At 37.3% G+C, this 21,005-nt stretch overlaps 1 long non-coding RNA gene across 1 annotated transcript; it reads right to left on the minus strand.

The window, feature by feature from the left end:
* Window positions 1-4,282: 4,282 nt before the first annotated feature.
* LOC106935017 (uncharacterized) lies at window positions 4,283-20,748 on the minus strand. The gene is made up of 2 exons (XR_001421823.1): window positions 20,486-20,748; window positions 4,283-5,232 (listed from the first exon to the last, which is right to left on the minus strand). It is a non-coding gene; the product is annotated as an uncharacterized LOC106935017 (long non-coding RNA).
* Window positions 20,749-21,005: the final 257 nt, after the last annotated feature.

A 21,005-nucleotide genomic window follows, 5' to 3' on the forward strand; every position in this document is an offset into this window, starting at 1 on the left:
ATGAATATCAGGAAAAATGAGAATCATCTTTATAATTGCATATTTAACAAAGTATGCAAAAGCTTAATCCTAAAAATCAATCAATAAAATAGATTAATTGGAACAAGTTTTGTCTTCATAAAATGTTCAACCTGACAGTAGTCATTTTTTTTTGTAATAACAAGTAACACATATTTTATTTGAGAGTAAGTTAAAGTCTCTTCAAATTTGAAATAAAACTCAATTTCATCTTCACTCTACCAAACTCCCCTAATAAGGATGTTGAGGATGCTGCAGCTACAAAAACTTTTTAGTGAGCACGCATCACTCTCTTCTGAGGATCTTTGCACAGGCAAACGTTTACTGAGGAATAAGGCTGGTGTTGGCTCTCTTTGTTTTAATATACCTTGTTGATAATTTAACATATTTTCTTTGCAGTTCCAGTTTATAAAGCTGCAGAAAGATTTTAAAATAATTTTAATAGAATCATACATAAACTCCAGTGGATCCTAGTTATCAAACAGTAGAATAAACAGTATATTATTTTTAATACAAATTAGTATTAAAGAAAATTTGTTTTATCCTTTTGACCTTCCAACCTGTGTCATGGAACGTATTTGGTTTGGAAATTTTCTGAGTCATTTTAAAATAATTACTACTCTTAAGAATGTACACAAGGCGACCATTAATGCCAGCCAAGATAACCTTGCTAATTGCGAATATAAGATGCTTAAAACTCCATGTTAATCCTTACAAATTGCTCTGCAGACATTTTCTCTCCTCTATTTAATCTGTGTCACAGGGCTGTGACATGCAGCTTTGCAGAAACATATAAGAAGCTGATGAGAGCTGGAGCGGAGTGGGAAGGGTGAAGGAGGAGTAGCAAGAGGAGAGGGAGATAGAATGAAAAAGATGGAGAGAGAACCTGAACAGCAGAGAGAGAGAAGCTCTTAGACAGATTATTGCTCATTAGACGCTGTCTTGCACCATACCATTATGTCAGGAGGAATCCTTTTTCATTTGCACAAATTTGCCTGGAATTTTTCTTATTTAGCTCAGCCTCCATTATCAGAGCTGGAAATCAGATTAGCCTATGATTATTCTCTGGCTCGCTTGCCAACATTTCCCCGTGTGGCCAACGCCAGTGGCTTGGGCTTGTCTTGGCCTTTTGTTAACCTCTGCCCACCAACAATGCACAACTGTAATAGGGAGTAATAGCTCCAACTGAGAATACACTGTAATGGATGTGTTCACACTGCAGATAACCATGTTCCAACCTCATTTAATGAGACAATATTATGGATGCAAAATTAATCTGCATATGGAGATATGAACATGCATTCTTTTAATTGACACATTAAAGACAAAATTGGCCTTTTGATCAAAATAAAACATCTAATTATATTTATATATACAAAACATCAATACGTTCATATATAATGTTAATGGAGATATTGAATGTTTTATAACGACTTTTAATGTATTCCATCAATGATCATGGCTGACTGCAGTCATTATCTTTCAAATACATGTAATATGAACATGAAATTTAAAACAAAAAAAAACCATTTAATAAACCAATGAGCACTGAACAAAAGGAAAATTCAAAGATTTTTATTAAAATGTGACAAGGATGATCATAAATTTTCTTTATTTATCCATTTATTTATTTTAAAAAAATCCCTAAGTTAAATGATTTCTTGCCTGTTTAGAAGAACAGTGTACCTTCTGACCAAAACAACCAGATTTATGATTGAAGCGGTAAAACATTAGTGGCAGTTCAGTGGCAAAGTTCTTAACACTGTTGTCCCAAGAAAATAATGGATTCAATTTATGACCTTCTATTACAGAACCAATAATGGATGTCGCCATCTATGGAACAATTTTAAAGTTGTTGAGCAATGGGAGTCAACAGTATCATCACAAGATCATAACAAAACAAAAGAAACTAAGAAAAAAAGCACAAGTAATAGCTTGCTTGCTTTAGCCATTATTTTCATCCAGATTTACCACAACTGGCATCTTCTACAGAATTATGCATAAATTTGTGCATAAAATGTAAAAGTTAACTAACTTTTCTGAAAGTTAGTTAACTTCTGAACTTTCTGAATGCAGATGCTTTGTACCTGATTTAGAATCATAAATGAGAGTGGCACAGATCAGTTTTTCGGAGGGACTGAAAAGATCAGAATTGGACTATGAAAAATAAATGGATTTGGGTTTAATTGCCTGCTGTGTAAGCATAGCAAACATCTCCTTTTTAAAAACAAAATAATCAATAGATGCTGCAAACTGAGCAGCTTCAAAGTGTAATCTACAAACAGACTGGCTAATCATGACAGCTGTAAGGACAAATGTCTTGTGTGTTTGGTTATTAGAAACAAAAGTCAGTGAGTATTTAAACTCATCTGGTTAAAATAGGAATGTTGGGATAGAAAACTGAATGTAAATGGATTTACAGACAAACAGATCAATAAGAATTCAGACCAGACCGTTAAAGCTGGTGTCATCAGTATCAAAATTCAACAAGTGTGTTTTTTTAACTAATAACACTTTAAATGAGCTCTTAAGAATGATTTGAATATTATATTAATTTATTTGAACAATTCGGGTGTAACTGCATTTGTCAACATCAAACATCACTGAAGCTTCCAGACGAAGAGAACAGGTGCAGTGGTTTCCCATTGCTAAATAATTAGTCCAATTAGGCAATTAAAATCAAGTCCAAAATCAAGTTATAGATACCCCATGAATGAACACCCTCACTAATCACAAATCAATAAAGACAAACGTGACTGTTGAGCTTTCATTAATCTGTTGCTTTTAAACTGCTCACACTGATTCGGTGTCTTTAATTGGCTGTAAAGCAATAAGATGCAATTTGTTGCTAGTTAGTCAGATTTAGGTTCATTAGTCAATAGTATGAGTCGTTGATTTCTATCATGAAATGATTATAAAACTTAACAAGAGAAGATGAGGCTAAATGCCACACAGATTTTAGTTGATCCTGAACAAGCATGTCAGTCACTGCCATCGCGCTATAAACACAGATCTATGTTTATCCTTCCCACTTTAATAAAATCTGTTTCTGCATTTCATTTTTTTTATTCTACCTGGAACTGTCTGTTTAGATAAACATCTTTGCTTTGAGTCTAAGATAATAATAATAATAATAATAATAATAATAATAATAATAATAATAATAATAATAATAATATATTAAAATAGTTTACTGCAACTTGTTTCTTCAAAGTCTTCTATTATCATTAAGTGTATTGTGTATTTTTATTGCTATATTAAATTCCTTAACTTATTTTTTGACATATTGGCTTATTCTTGAACACTTGAACACCTTTGTCAAACAATGTTGTATTTTCTAAAGCTTAATTTCCAGTCTTTCCGTTTTTCATGAAGCTTTTTATTTAACACATTTTGTTTCGACTCCAGTTTCCAAACTCCAAGCGTGGACAAGGTTATTTTGGTAGATTAGACCCCACTACTACATCAGCAGCTGTTCATTAGAGCTGGGTATTACATTCTTCAGAGCGAACATCTCTGATGACCTCACCTCATCTTGAACATCACTTGAATCTGCCAGGCCAAGCAGACACTGCATTTTCAGAAGAGCCTGAAGCCAACTGTTCTCCCCAACTCCATCATCCTTACATGAATCTAGAGCTGTGGTGAAGAAAGGTTTGACCAAGTGAAACATGATACTCCAGCTCCAAAGCAGATGTGAAGTCCCTGCAGAAGACAGTGAAGGGAGCTAAACAAATCTTTGGATTGTCCCAGTCTTCCATAGGGATCTGGCTCTGGTTATTATGAAAGAATAAGTCTTTCAGATTTTTGTTAAGCCTCTCATAACCATTTTGTTGTTGGCATAGAAGTCAACACCTGCAATGAAATAAAATCAGCTTGTTAAACCATCCATCCATTGTCCCTACTGGGTGGGGGGAGCTGGTGCTTATCTCCAGTGGTCAACGGGTGAGATGTGGGGTCACCCTGGACAGGTCGCCAGTCCATGGCATGTTAAACCATTTGATCTAATTCATTTTCCAATTTAAATAACTCAATTTAAATGGATTTGGATTTTGCTGTAATTCACAATTTAATATTATCTTCAAAGTGGACGTCAGTTCAATGTAAGGAAAAGTAATAATGAATGAATTCATTTTAATATTACAATGTTTTTTTATTTCTCTGGTCTTTTGTTACAAACACTAAACCAGTTTATTTCTTGTGATCTGATGCATGATGCAAGCATATCAGTGCAGGAATAAAAACACAACAAACAGACACATGTTATAAAACCATGTTAGATTTATTACCAGAAACTGCACCAATATGTTAAACTTTACATTAAAATGTCAACAGTCAGACAAAAACCCTCCCAGTTCCTGCAGAGTGAAGACGTCGTCCTTGTCATCACTCGTCTCTTTCTGACCTCCATCCTGCCAACTCCAGCCAGGAGGGTCTGCAGGACTCCGTGTAGCCATGCTGGACTCACTGAAAGCTGTCTTGGTAGGAGCAGATTGGTGCCTAATTGTGTTTTTCAGGGCTGCTGTGAGATGGGGGTTACAACAGGGCTGCATGTGGTCTGGAGGCACATCAGTGGATGCAACACCCGAGGAATCCAACGTTGCAGGGTCTCATTGATCTGCTGAACCAAAGGTCACTGCAGTTATCCATTGGCTGGCTGAGTCATGACCACCAGAGTTGATGTGTGAGGGGTCACATCGCTCACTTTCTTGTGGTCAACTTTTTTTTTTGGCTCGTTGATCATTTTTAGCATGCGTAAACAGCCAGCCTGCTTCTTCCATTTCCCCTCTGCTTCATCTTCTTCCCTTTTTTTCCCATTATGCACCCCCCTCCATCCCCCACCCCTCCGTCTCTGCTTCTTTCTCCCCCTCCAGCTCTCCACCAGCCAACCCCTGCTATTTTCACCCCACACACATCCGTCGCTGCACTTATCCAGCCTCAGACGGCTGCTGGCTCGACAGCTAAACAGATTATCCGACAACAGAGCACCTCTCGTTCTCCCTCTCTTCCTCTGCCTCTCTCCATGCACTCCTCTAGCCGTGGGTCCTCGGAGGCGGAGGGGCCCAGGCTCTCCACTGGCCAGGCTCTTTATTGAGGCGTCTATGGAGCTTTATGCTGCCAGTGTCGGCCTTGCCCCCGCCGTCATCAATCATCCTCGGCTCCAGGGCTGCTATCACTACCCAGACAGCCGGCCAATCACGGCCTTCCAGGAAGCTATAGGCGATGGGAAGCGAAATAGAGGAGAGAGAGAGAAAATAGAGGATCAGTTTGTGTCTGTTGCTGTCAGTCTGATTTGACTGACATTTTCTGCAGAATAGATACATGAAAACAATGGTAGTTTGGCCTGTGTGGTATTTGATTAGGTTGAAAACTGAGTCATGAAAACACATTTATTTCTTATTTCAGCTTAAATGAGGTTTTTTCGGTGTATGAAGCACATACTGATGGTACTAAAATTGGATTAAAAGAAGGAAGAAAAGTTGAGAACTACTTCAAAACAACATAAGCAGAAGAGCCATATGTAAAATACACAGAGTAAAAATATTAAATGTAATTATGAAATAATTATATTTTAGGTGAAAAAGCCATGCCTAAATTACTCCTACACCATTTTCTTATTCTGTAGCTTATAAATGTGGAATTCCCTAACCTTCCCTTTCCCCTTTAAACGCTGCCTCAGAGTTGCTTCAGTTTCTCACGTTTATCATTAGACATGGTCTGCAAAGAAAAATAAAGCTTCTTTGCAGCCTTTGTTCATATCTACAAGACATGGATATGAATTCTCAGCAAACCACAATTTGCTTAGTGGTTCCCAAAGTTTGGGTCTGGAGCCACCATCTGAAATGTTCTAAAAGGATTAACAGAAATAGTTTTCATTTAAAAGGATTGTTAATGGTATTGTCAAATAATTCGTAATAGCCAAAAACATCTAAATGCATGTAAACTCAGTTTTTACACAAACACTTCACCTGAAGTGCAGTAATGCAGTAGAATACATTTAGTCCAGGTTTGAACTATATTTGGCTCATTTGGACCTAGTCTATAGTTTTCATTATAGATTAGGTCTATAATCTATAATTATTAGTGGGACAAAACACTGCACTAATAATTATAGTGTCTATACAGAAGAGAAAAAGGAGAAGGATCTGAGAAGAATGAATATATTTCTCACCAGAATATCAATGCAGATATTTTTCTTTGTGGTTTCTGAGAGACAACTTGTCCAGATGGAAAGAACAGACTTTCCCCCACTTGTTTCTTAAAAGGAAACATCATTGTTTTTGTTTTTCTGATGGTCATCTGACACTTTCTTTTTAACTGCATGTTTGGATCACTGAACTGGAATATTATTGTTGTATGTTTGCAGACTCAGTCATGACTGCATGGCCGTTCACAGAGAGCCCTGACGGACCCCAGTGGGTGGGTACAGATGACAGATGACAGGCTGAGCAGACAGCTGTGACTTTGGTGTCACACTCTCAGTGAAGTTTAAGATGCAGAACCATCTTTTTCCAATGATATGACAACTGCAGTCTTGAATACCTTAACCCTTCTGACCAGGGACACTTTCCCGTCAAATTTCTGCAGTTAAGATCTAACCTACTATTATGAATCACTTTATCCTGTCAGATCCTAGAAGATCAGAAACATCATCGACCTTTTGATTCTGCAGGCTTGTTGCTGTGACTGCAGAATCAAAGAGACATGACTTACAACTGAGAACTTCCACCTATGGGGTATTTTCCTTAGGATTTTCATATGGGTCTACCAAATACATTCACTGCTTCAAATACAAGCAAATGCATTGTATACAATCTGAACAAATTCTGCTGATCAATGTATTTTTCAAATTACATGGACAGTGGAGGATGATGTCTCTGCTCTGAGTTCACTTGGACACTGAACAGATGTTGCCTTTGCTTTGGACTACATTCCACTCATTCCACAATTCTGCATTACCCCTTGCAGTTTACTTAGATTATGGGTTTATGACTCTGTTTTAATGTGACTTGTTCATATTTTGAATTATTAGATATCTCAGTGTTCTGTTTTTTGTTGAAGCCCGTTTTTAAAACTACAACAACTGTAATTAATAATGTATTTTTTTTTTTTTTTGTTTGACGGATCAAACTCTTTCCAGGATGTTTTGCTCTATTGATCAATTTGATCTTAAAAACTTTTGTTCAGAAGTGATTTATGCAGTACCAAGAAAAAGATTTTTGTTTGTTGGTGTCAGAACTTGGATATGTAGAGGAATTAACCTGAAACTCTGTGTCTTTGCCAAAGAGAAACTCAATTCAAAGTATTTTTTATATATATATTTATTTGACATCAAATCGATTTCAAAGCAAGTAAGCTCCTCACAGAAGTTCTGAGCTGGATGTGTAAAAGTCCACAAACTGATCCAAACAGGACTCAATTAGTATGTTCTATTAATATTCAAATCCAGTCATATAGATGATAAAAGCCTCTGAATTGTTTCATCACTGGAACATAATTACACAGTCTCATTTGGCTTTTTTTATACCTGTACTTCAGATTGTGGAGGATGATTTAGCACACTGCATCTGCTTGTTGCTCTAATAGGGAAGATTGATTGCCTCTGCAGGTAATGTTATTTCAAGAATGAGAAATTTATCAGTCTGTGAAACTTTTGTAGACGTCACGGTGTAATAGTAACCTAACTCTTACTGTAGTGTGTATTCGCTTCACCATTCTTTGACATAGTCACGAACAAATGATTTTCTGGGTTAATTTTCTCTTACTTTCTGCTGATCATTCTTCATTCTTCACCATTTCACATAATTTGAATTACTGGATGTTGTGCCAGTACAAAAACTGTACCCACTGTGACCACTGAATATAATGAAGGTATGAAATAAATAACTGTTCCTCAAAGATATTTTTTTCATTAGTGAGTCGTTCAAGTCATCTGAGATTTTCTTTCTTGTGATTGAGTGAATGAAACCTTCAGTAAAGGCCGTTCTGCTGCTTACTAACCTCGGAAGAACTAATTTGTGGGGAACTCAGATTTGTTAAAAAAATATTTTGGACAATCTGTACAGCTTTACTAACTCTGTAGATATAAAGTCGCACCAACAAAGAGCAACAGTTTAGCTAAGGATCTGATATTAGAGCATTTGAATCAAGATGGAAGCTGTTGGTGTTTTATGCCCTTTATAAGTTGCCTCATCACCAGTATTTTTAGACTTTAACTAGCAATGCTAAGAATAGAACTTCTCTGGATTACTATTTTGAGGTTTAGTAGCTGAAATGACTTTGAGAACTACTGGCAGAAACTTAGTGGAAAACACATCAGCTACTGCAGTTGTAAGTGTGAAAGACATAATTTTGCTGGAAGCATTTATGAATGATTTATAATAACCTGTAGGTTTGCATTTATGGAAAAGGATATGAAAGCATTGCAAACCAATAAAGACAAACAGATTTAAAAAAGAAAACTAGTCATTGAAGAGTGTTAAACCACACTAAGATTCAGCATAAATAACAGGTTTATTTAAAGAAAAGAAACCCCATAAGAGAGCACAATATATGTTTCCTCAGCAGGCTATCCTCTTTTTCATCAAGTATCACCAGTATGTTGCATTTCTTCTCAAGGCTTAACTTTTTTAATAATGATTTCTTTCTCTCTTCTTCGCTTTCTTTTTGGCCCCCATCTCCGTCTTTCTCTGCAGCCCTGAGCTCTCATCCTGCTCCAGGAGGAATAGGCGGAATCTGATTACAGACCTATTTTACAGCAGACGCCAGGGCGCAATAAAAGGAGAGAGAGCTCGGAAACGGGACTCGGCCCATCAATTAGATCTCTATTAGCAGCCAATGCAGACCTCACCTCAGGAAACGCCAGGGCCCTGAAATTAAACAATTCTTCAAGCTCGACAAGCCAGTCAGTTCTGTTATATCTGCTGGAAGAGGATGAAGGGGATGGAATCCATACTGAAAATAAACTATATGGAAACAAGAACATTTCTATCCAGATAGATAAAATGTGAAGACTAAAATCATTCTCCAGTTTAGAAACAAATACAGAGAATGATTCTTTCTTTTAATAATATGTTGGGATGTTGGATATATGGTGCTGTGAGTAAGTTTTCCCCTCTTACATATTGCTTCTGATTTTGTTTATTTTGTCAGTCCTATATATTTCAGATCATAACTAAAATGTTACTATCAAAAGTTTTACAAGAAAGTTCTCAAACCAACATGACTCTACAGGAAAACATCATTCTTCCACTTGCTAGATGTTTAAGGATCGAACAATTTGGTTCAATTTTCCCAGCCACAATTAAGAAATCACATGAATAGAAAATGTCTGACAACATGAAGTAGGTTAATAGATCTCAAACAACAATGCATCATGTCACAATCTAAAGAAATTCAAGAACAGATGAAAAATATAGTCAAAGACCATCGTTGTAGAAACAATTTTTAAACCATTTCTAAGACTCAAGGAAACCAAACTGAGAACCATTATTCACAAATACAGAGAGCATGGAACAGCGGCGACACAATGCTTACCAAGATGGCTCCAAGAGGACATCAATGACTCATCTTTGACATTTCTGAGGAACCCAGAAGAACATCTAAGGCACTGTAGGCCTCCTTTGCTTTAGTTACCACCAAAATTCATGTTTCAACAGTAAGAAGGAGCCTGGACAAAAATGACATCCACAGTTGAGTTCCATGTTATAATCACTGCCGACCCAAAAGAGTATAAAGCCTGTCGAACATCCTCCAAAAAATATCTTGAAGATCCACAAAACATTTGGGAAAATGTTTTACGGAATGAAACGACAAGAGTAGAAGTTTTTGCAAGGTCTGCATCCCATTGCATTGATTTAAAACTCACAATTTAAAAAGAATGTATGCACAGTCAAACATGGTAGCGGCAGTGTGATGCTCTGGGCCTGTTTTGTTGCTTCACGACTTGGAGAACTTGCCTAGATTAACATAAATTCTGCTTTCTTTCAAAGAAAATGCTGAAGGAGGATATCTGACCATCAGCCTGTGACCTAAAGACCAAGTCCACTTTGGTATGCAGGACATCAACATGTCCACTTATGAGTAGCTCAGCACAATAAGAAGGCTGTTTTTGTTTGCATGTGTGTGTGTAAGAACTCTTAGCCAGTCTGCAATTACTTTACAAAGCTGCTTTTCTTACAATAAATTAAGGCACCATTATAGTGGATGTCAGGGATTCATAAGTCCTGACCTTCAGTTGAGAACTTTTAAAGTAAAATCTGTCAAAAACAAATTAGAAATAAATCATTAACCAAATTATAAACTAATGTAAATGTATTACAGTCACCTTTCCTTATTTCCTCCCCTAAATGCCATTAATCTGCAACTGTTGACCTGCTGACCTCAGGCAGGACAAAATGTCAATGCTGGATAATTAGGTGTAACATTAAGGCCATTTGGAAAAAAACACCTTGAGACATGTCCATATTAAATCATTACTGCTTTTTAGGAAAATAAGTGCTTTTTTTTTTATAGATATTTAGGTATTAATGTGTGGTAAGTGAACTTTTGCATAGTAATAGGCGATTATGCGTTTGGAGTAGAAGCAAGGACTCTGGAGCAGCTTCATGCGTTTATTATGGGTTGTAATGCAGGTTGTTACTGCCATAGCTCAGTAAGAGGATAGTTTGTTTGTCAATCAGAGTGTGAAAAACGGAAGAGAAAACCTTTTGAATGTTGTGTTTTCAGTATAGAATATAAAGTGGTAACTCTGCTAAATGGCCACTTGGTTTCATTTCTCTGTGTATGTCCAGATCGTTTGCTATGAAGTTCCCAGATTTCCTTGGTTTGGGAAAATGCACTTGCTTTTAGAACCTAATGTCGGCCTGCTTTTTATTTCTGTCATGATCTGACGCAAGACAACACTTCCCCTCTTTCAACAACCTTAGCCTGTTTCTCAGTGCTGCGGCACGAATTTCTCTATTTGCGCAATCAAAGGATGGCCATTTATCATCGAGAAGGACAGCTTCGTATTTTCTACCTTGCTCACTCGGTTCCAGCACCAAATTTCAGCATTTTTATGGAAAACCGCAGTCATTTTGATTGATGAAATCCAAAGATGTCCAAAACAATCCGAGAGATCCCCAACCGCGGCGCACCGGCGGGGTGCTCCAGTGTTGTCATTGTTCCTGAGAAAGAAAGGAGCGCGTCCGGAGATCACCAGGGGAAAAATCACGATTTTCAGTTCAAAGGGGGCCAGAAAAGCAGCGTTTCTTTACAGGCAGTGGGAAAGTTGAGGAAAACCCTTTTTCACTCGCAGACCAAAACAATACTTGCTTTGCTTTTTCCTCTTGGTGCATTCAGCTATAATGGCATGCTCTAATAGAAACAGACCAGAATAATGAATCGATCATTTTACTGTGAGAGTCGATGTTATTTGTGTCTGAGTCAGAATGACTGGTGAACACACACACCCCTCCTGCATTTATGCAATTTGTGCACATAAGCTCATTGTGCACCATGTAGCTGCGCAAAGTAAAATAACGCTGCCCTAAAACCGATTTCCCTGCGCTTTTATTTACTCACTCCTGTCTTGTTTGCGGTGATTTATAATGTCACAAGAAATGTCACCTGTCTGGCCTAATTGCGACCTTCTGTTATTAATACCAGGAGCGTGGCTCCCCTTTGCACCCGTGGAAATAAGCCTATATTGCGTACTTAATACACCGTCACCCAAAGGGAGATTCAATAAATCTCCCTTTAACGGCGTTTCCCCTCAAAACTCCTCCAGGCGAGTGGAGACCGTGTCAAGATTGCGATTGTGCACCAGTGCTTAGGACCAGCTGCTCCCAGGACAGACAAGCCCTTGTCAATTAGGCGGTGACAAGCAGGTCCTTCAGCTGCCTGCAGGCGCTCCGGCAGCCAGCAGTGTACAGTCCCCGCAATTAGTATCAATTTCTGTCGGGACCTCCGCAGAGCGCGCAGACACAGCTAGGGTAAATGGCCAGACATTGTCCGAATAACAACCGAGAGCCGCGGATGACACCGTGTAATGGGGCCGGTGTTAACCGCACTGCGCGCTGAGGAGGAGGAGGAAAGGCAAAGGACGATCCGAACCCTGCAACTTATCTCACCTTGTTCACGGGAATATGAGGACTTCTACCAACATTTAGCTTTATGATACAAAACCCAGTGCCTGACTTCATTTTAACCAAATATTGGCGTTTACGTTTTTTCTTTTTTTCTTTTTTCCCAGTAATATGGACTCATTTTGTCTGAAATAAAGATGACTGATATTTAATCAGCAGGCCAATCACAATAAATGAGAACAAACGGAAAAGTTAAGTATTTTAAGTGAAACTCATATTCTATATTTTAACGTGTCTATTTCTACGAGTTTTAATGACTATGACTTAAGTCCAAATTTCAGATTCAGGAAATTTTGATAAGACCAAATATTAAATAAATGCATAATATAGCCAGCTTAGACTATCATCAGTCACTAACACCCACATATGGGGTAAGCCACAACAGGTCATAAATAATCAGTGCATTTTTGGAAAGTCAGATGGAAGGGAAAAGTAAGATAGAACAAGCTGCACAAGCAAAAATGTAGCCTTAGGATTGTGAGGAAAAGTCGTCTGATTAGAAGTTTTGAGAAGATGAACATGGTTGTGGACTGCAACTGAAGTCAGTGCATTCAAGTCCCACCACACACACATGTCCCAGTCAGGATGTGGACTCCAGCTGTTGCTTTCTCTGCATAATGCTAAGCTAATTGAGGATCAATATATTAATTTAGCATTAAACTAATATACTAAACTAAGGAGAACAAGGACTGAGAAAATTTACAAAGTTTTCTTTGTAAATGTTGTATTTCACTTGGAAATCAAGAACCCAGAGTCAAGAAGAGTGGAGAGGCGCAAAATCCAATTTGCTTGATGTCCAGTGTGAAGTTTCTCCAATCAGTTATGATTTGGAGAACTGTGTCATCTGCTGATGTTAGTCTACAGAATCTTTTTTCCAAATCTAAAGTGATTCAATCCAATTAAAAAAAAAAAAAAAATTTTATAGATCCAAATAAAGGGATCAATAAAGTATAAATAAAATAAAATTAAATATCTCATCATAATGTTCTAGTAAGAAATTTTAGAGCATTTCATGCTTAACTTGGCTGAAAAGATTTATGGAAATTCTGATTTTATATTCTAAAAGTGACAATGTCTGGTTCAATGACCTCAATATTCCTGTGCTTGATTGATCAGAAATGGATTTTGTCTACATGTGATCTTGTTTTTGCTTGGAAAAATTTTAAACTGACTTTTAAACATCTACAAATGCAGAGATTTTTTCAAATGGCACAGACTTTTTATGCTTTATTTAATTTGTATATATAACAACATATGAGTTTTAACTCTTTCCATAGTCCAGAGCTCCACTTTTTGGTCCAGTGAGCAAATACATGTCAGTCCAGCTCTCTCACAACACTGACAGCCCTTAGAAGGATGGCTCACCAAGCTTCTTTTGTAAATGGTGTCACTGCAAGCAGCTGGTGGTGGCATTCCCGGGCCTTGGAAGTTGCCCTTTGGCCCCTGGGGGGGATGGACTCCGGCCAGGGCGGTCCACGACTCTTCGCAGTGCCATGATAGCTCAGGTCAGTGGGGCCAAGTCTCCAGCAGGAGAAGCTGGTGCAAAGTAGGCGAACAAAAACCCAGAGCTCACCAGGCCAGTGGGATCATTAGTATTAGCGTTTGTTTAACTAATTAGCAAGCTGGGCAGCCAGAGGGAGGCTTGTATAGGCAACATGGACATCATATATAGCAAAGGTGTATGTGCATCTGTCACTCTCTGTCTGCAGAGGGGAGGGTTGTAGAACACGACTGAAGTACTTTTCGCCTCAAGGATCAGCTGCTGACTCCTTAAAAACCTCAAAGTCATCTGGTTTTCTTCAAATGACTTCAGAAGTTCATGAACACTGAGTTGTTATTTTCAAGGAAGATTATTGTGCAGGGTTCAGAGTACAGGACGAGGACAGGGCAGCTCACTGAAGTTCAAGAACAGTGCAAACAGCACATGCCAACAGAAGGAGCCACAGAGCATTGAGCAGCAGAAGGAGCCTGCGGGAGGGAAGCCGCAGCTCCCGCCTTAAATATGGGAAAGTTTGGGGAACAGGGTCAATGGGTCAAGAAAAGTCAACAAGAGAGCAGTCTTGATGACAGAAGGAATTTAATATCAAAAATACATAAATCTTCAAGTGAGGGCAGGCACATAATGGGCACAATGGAGGCGAGTGTTAGAGTCAACACAGTTTTGTTGTTGCCGATTAAATAGATCAGGCCAAGTTGTTAACATTTAACACAAAACGTTGGCACTAGAATAGAGGTTGGGTGGGACTGAAGGGGGTTTCCTGGATGAAGACGGGCTGACAAGGCACACAGATAGACGGCTCATGTGTGGCGACACGTCTGGCGCCACTGCATGCAGCTTTTCAGCTAAGTGGGAGTCACACTTTTAAAAATGAAATCAAAGGTTCAGTTTCAGTTCATTTTCTTACCTAAATTTTCAACTACTTAAAAAATCTGTTGACTTAGTTGGATGTGGGCCCCTCGGCTAGAGTCCATTTGGTGCCCACATTAGTTTGTTTCACAAATGTAAAAAACTATAGAATGATAATTGGATAAATGCAAGTTTTTCTAATACATATCAAATGCCTATTTAAAACCTAATGCCTACTTAAGACCTTTTTTGGGCCCCTCTTAAAAATTATTGATTTTGAAATGACTCCAATTCAGTCTACAATCCATATATTCCCATTTTATCTACTACTTCCTCTATTTTATACCTGAATGTAAACAATTTTATACTTATGTACTGATTCAATACTTCTGGGGCTATCAATTATAAATTTAAATCTCATATATAATTTAGTTTACAGCTACATTTTTACCTAAAAACTTTTGTTTTACTCGCTTTTTAAATGTTTTTTGGTTCTAAACCCTTTTTGATGAGATGAGAGATTAGGACGTCTGATCAAACCAAAGCCTTTTTTTTTCTGAATCAGCTGCATGTTCAACACAAAACATCCTGTGGATGAAGACACTGTTTGCACTCAAAGTCAGGTACAAATGAGCCATAGTAGTGATGGCAAATGTCACCACTGAATTGGATTGTCCCTTTGGATGCTCTTTGGGTGACTTTAGTAGCACCCAAACAGCAAGTTTAATAGCACATGAACTTTTGTGCGCACAAATTTTGATCAGTTTGTGTAACTGCTGAACACACGCAGAGTCCAGAATCGGAGGGTCATTGCATTGATGTCCTTCGTCTTGGACAATGTGGAAATTAATCTTCCCATGGTGCAGCAAATAGACCCGCATTTGTCTGCACATCCCCTCTGACTGCTGCACCACACTGGCCGCAGCGCTGAGAACTCTGGCTGACCTTCGCCCTCGCCCCCGTGAAACCCTGCAAGTCTCCCAGCAGTTGCAAACAACTCTGAATTCCATAATTCTTCACCAAAAGGCATTATTAGGGGAAAATCCTTCCTTTTTGACAATTTAATAGAGCAAACTAATCATCTGGTTGACACGGGCCATTCGTCTTGGTACAGGCAGACAAAGACAAGGCCTTTTCCATAGGTTCGTCTGGATCCCGCAGTCAGACCAGCCTCTATTTTCAGATCAAGTGCACAATAAAAGCATTGTGACTCCTAAATGGCTATGTTTGTGAAGCCACCCAAAACCCAGTGTATTAAATGCATTTTTTTTAAACAAAGAATGAAAAATAGGCAAACACATACAGACGGCCGCAGAAGTGAGAATAAACAACAGGATGCTGCAAAAACTTTGGATGCTCGGAGCAATCACAACCTGAAATAAAAGAAGGAGTGAGGATTAAAAACTGGGCGCTGTGGAATTGCTTAAACGCCTCAAGTTATGAATTCGTTTCTGAATCAATTTAGCGGTGCAGGCATTTTCCAAACATCCTCTTGCGGGAGTAACAAGACAGGGAAATTGATCCGGTGAGACCTCACCTCTCGGTGCGCCTCAATAAAAGAGACATCAGCCTCTCCCGACGACTGTATAATTTTTAATATATATGCAATAAATGTTCAATTTGTTTCCAGAAATGACGGGAAATAATAACGTCAAAATTTAAAGCCATCCATTACAGCCAAACAATGCTCAGGCATAGGTGCTCCAACACAGAGAGCCTTGATTAATTCACATTTAGATTGTGGTTGATAAAGCAATAACGTTATCCTCCTGGCAAACCAACAGTGGCGGTGTCTTAAATTTAAGATATACATATAGGCTACTCATATAATTGATAAAGCTAATGGATTTGTTTTAAAGCCTTACATGTTGTGGTGATCTCCAGATGGCCTTTTGCTTCTTCAAGCATGAATAAATATCTGTGAATTAATATTTTCCAGTAGAAATGATCTAAGTTTAACAGCTAAGTGAGAATCCACACATTTCCCAAAATTCTATCACTTTTTAGAACTTCAACACATAAACAGGTTTTATTTTTACCTGAACACAAGAGGTATTACGTGCCAATTTATGGATTATTAATAAAATAAAAGTGTAGAAGAACTGCACCCTCAACAGTTCGTAAACAACTGTAGGTTTGAAAATATTCAATCCAGAGTACAATAAGACATTTTGAAGGTAATTAAACATTAGCAATTTATACTTAAGCACAATAAGTCTGGAAATGTAATGTTCAGTAAAGGTTAAGTTCAGCATCCAACACTACAGGTACGTTAAATTTAAATCTCCTTCAGCTACAGATCTATCTCCAAAAGCCCATTGGATTTTTTTCTTCAGGAAGCTTGAGAACCTTTACAGTTAAACACAAAGAACATCTTTAACACTGGTAAAACATTACTTACTCGTTAAATTATTTCTTTTGGGAGAAAATGTCATTTTTAACTTCAAATCTACATCTTTTTGACTTTAAATCTTGCAGTTCTGTGATCCTACACTATAAAACTGACATTTTGGAAGTATTAAATATTACCCATTAAAATTTTTAGATTTTTTTAATGAAGTTACTGAATTATAAAAGTATGTTCACCATTGCCCATGTTTGATAATAAATCTCACTTAAACGGTAACGTTGGTTCAGTCAACCATTAATGTCGTTTTTCCAGGCTGTTCACACTGGTTGTTTTCAAAATTCTTATATGAACTTATCGAATTCAAGAACTTATAATAATTTCTGTTTGCATCCCGATTTCACAATTTGAACACATTGCTACTGTAAAAGTCCAACTTAACAGCTAACTTTGTTTCTTAGCATGTTATTAAGCAAGTTTTATGTCACCAAACAGATTTGAAAAGTTGATTGTTTCAGTATATTTTTTTACATTCATTTTTAAAAATTGGGGGAAAAATCAGTTGAGCAAATTAATCTGTAGTCAGATAAAGTTTTAAAAACTTGCTTGTATGTGTTGTTTAGCTGTTATATGAACATAATTCTTCTGATTACCCAATTAAAATACCACATCATTATTGTATGTTATTTTATGTTTGTTTCATCAACATTTACCCAAGTGTGTGGGTAGGGCTTGTTGAAAAATAGAGTAAATATTTTATAATTTAAACATTATTGTACAACATAGGTGATTTAAACCTGTTGTAATTTGAACTCCTTCCAAATTTCAGTTTTGCATGTAGGATAATTGAACGTTTTTGTTATAAATGCAAAGATTTAAAGATTCGTAAGTTTGAAATTAAAATTTCTTTTAAAATGATCGAATTTAGGTTAAAATCAAATTGTATAAATTGCGTCAAATTTTAAGAAGTTCCTTTCTTTTCCTACAAGATGCCTGAAACAAGAAGCACAAAGACGATCAAAGGAGAGTTGTGGAGACTTTTTGTTGATGCCAAATGAAAAGATAACATTTTTTCACGCAACAATCTGTTTGAAATCTTTTAGCTGGATCTGATCTTTTATAGTAATTTGGCGCTGTCCCTTCAGGACCATGAGTACCTTTTCAGTCTGCAGGTACAGACAAAGATATTTCGGATCTCGGATCACTGTAGATCTCGGCATAAAGTGCATTAGGGTGCCTGATCCCTCTCAAACCATATGATTAATTCACTCCCATTGAAACCCGACCGAGCAAGGAGTGGAAGGACGTGACCAATGACATAATAGGCTCTGTCAAACAGCCCCGCAAAACGCCCAGACCATTTGTGGTGACAATCCTGATGCCATCAGTTCCATTATGGGCCCCCATTCAAGTCACAAACAAACATAGCTTTAGTACGCAAAAAGGGGAAAAATAGTGCTTTTAGGCGGAGCCCCCTTTCTCCGTGTGTCAGGCTGCTCAGGGGATCGGGGAGGCATCAGATATCATCTGATTAATCACGAAACAATGAGCTGTTCTCAGAAGAAAACCAACATCAGCCGACACATCCCGTCTGTTTAGAAGACTGACAATATATGATTTCATATAATAAAACACACTTTTTTCTTAAAATATTTTAATTGTATCTTCACCGTTCCTTCATGTTGCCTCGGTGATTTTATTTTATTTTATTTTTTTTATTTTTTTTGCACAAAGAAAATTTTGTATAAGATGCAAGATTTTCTAAGCGCTGTAATATTTTCCGACGTAAGACGAGCTGATGAAGAAAAGTCAAAGTATTTAAAGAACTTGAGCCTGTAAAAAAATAACACTTCCATGAAAACGTTTTCTTTGTGGCAAACTGGAAGATTCCTGCAGGTCTTTCATGACATGAGCCGAGGCAGGACGTTGAACTATGATGTTTTTTTGGATATAAGTTATACAGCGACCTACAAGACATTTTAGATAATGACCAGCATTGTATTAGATTAGTCACAGTTATTTATTTATTTGTTTGTTTGTTTATTTATCTAGTTGTACATTTTAAATTAAAAATAAACGATGAGTAATTTTACTATAAATTTTACTATAAACATAATAATTATATAAGATACTTTACTACTCCATATTTTTGGGTGGTTATATACGAACCATACGTTAAAAAAGACGCAATTGTCAAACTTCATACTTGTACAGTTTTGTTGCGAAAATATTTTAAAATGTTTTCAAAACTGAAAATCGATGTAGACGATGGTTGAAATTAGGACATTTTTATATATGTATATTAATTTTTTATGTAAAAAAAAAAAAAAAGTAATATAGTCGATTTTTAACTCGAATCAAATTAAGGATAAAATAATCTCTCAAACCGAAACGCGCCTTCTTCATTATGCCATAATATAGATGAAAACAGAAAGGCGTCACTGACGGAGCAACAAAGAGGAAATAGAGCAGAAAGATCTGCTGCTGACCCGCCTGGTTTCTTCGGGGAAAATTCACAGTGTCCTTCCTCTCATCCCCATCAAACTCACGCACAAAGTTTTCACCTCCCTCTACGGCCTGTTTGTTTTTAGCTGAATTCATCGAGGATCTGAGATCGCGACACGATTTCTTTCTTTCTGAGGTCTTTTCCTTTCGTTCTTTCTATTTCCCTACTTACGCTAAATACGATTGAAGCTTTGAAGGAAAAGCTCTAAGAAAGAAAAAAATAGCTGAGATCTGTTTTTCTTTTTGCGCGTTGTCGGTGTTGGAATGCGTAAAAAAGCTTCTGCAAGCAAATACTTTTTTAAAACGGATGATTATTTCAAATATCAATTTGAAAGTTAAATTAAATATCAACGATTGTATTATCAATTTTACAAAGTCTGTTTTCTACATTTAATCATTTTTATAAGGTTACTTTTTCTATTGAACATATTCTATTAAAACTGTGCCATTATTTTATGGAGCCACATCGAATTTGTCAAATCATATGAATACTTAGAGCATTTTGTCCTTTCATCTTTAAACAACCCTCGATTAGGTAGGCTAAAATCGCATTTTATTCGTTATGTGTTTTCAAACTATAGGCAAAGCTCACCAATAGATTTTTCTACGTTTTTTTAAAAAAGACCTGTGATCAAAATTATTAATCGGGAATATAATTATTTGTGAGAAAATTGTGCATATTTACACATTTAGATCATTATAAGTCACTGGATCTATTTCTGCAGAATTTCAAAGATGCGAGACTTTTCAGAATATAATATTAAACTATATAGATATAGATTCTTTAATTATTTAAACGTCGTAATGCTTTCGCATGGTTAATCGGTTTGCGGCGTATTCCTCAGTTTTCCCTATGGAGCAGCGCCAAATTAAAACTCGGCCAGAAAATATCTCATTTAAATTCTCACCTTGAGCTCTCTGGTGACTGTTAGCGGTCCGAAAGGAGCTGACGCTTTCGAAATCCAGCAGGCTGTATAATAATATTTGAGATCTATTTTGCTACAGCGCAGTGAGGTCTTTGATGCCCAAACATTTAGAGGAAATTTTAAAGAGAAAAGTGTTTCGCAGCAGGCAAGCAGAAGCATCAATTAAACATAGAAAATGCATGCAAAGCAGGTCGGGCGCCGCAGCTTTACTTACTCTGTGCGCTGTGCTGAGCTGAGTCTCCGCTGTTTAATTACAACCCCTAATTTTCCCAATCGGAGATAGTGTCAAAAACCTGCGACTATTTCTCAGAGATTCCCTTTAACAAGTGGAAACTTAGTGTCCTCCTGCACCATTTTATACATGATGAGCCGGCAGTAATGGGATTATTAAACAAAAACGTTTCAGGCGCTGGCGTTAACCTTTTTTAATGCCTAATTAGGTTTTGCAAAGAAATAATTAGATTCTACAGTGCTTACACTGCCTATATTTTCAAATGGCATCTGCAGCAAACACATCATCCTGCGACACTGCTGCCAATAATCTTTGGGTGTATGCCCCTCAGAATCGGCCAGATGTAAGATTTTAAACATGTTTCGACCAAATAAGAACACTAAAAGCTAAAATAATTTTCCTGGGCGGCTACAGGCCGAGTTGCTGCAGGGTCATAGTCTGGTCGACTGCGCCCCCTGGTGGTTTTAAAATGTAAGGTAACAAACGTAACTGCAGGAGGTTT

This window comes from Poecilia latipinna, unplaced genomic scaffold (assembly GCF_001443285.1).
Source record: "Poecilia latipinna isolate Pla-1442-1.1 unplaced genomic scaffold, P_latipinna-1.0 Scaffold1895, whole genome shotgun sequence".
In the NCBI taxonomy this organism is placed as follows: Eukaryota; Metazoa; Chordata; class Actinopteri; order Cyprinodontiformes; family Poeciliidae; genus Poecilia; species Poecilia latipinna.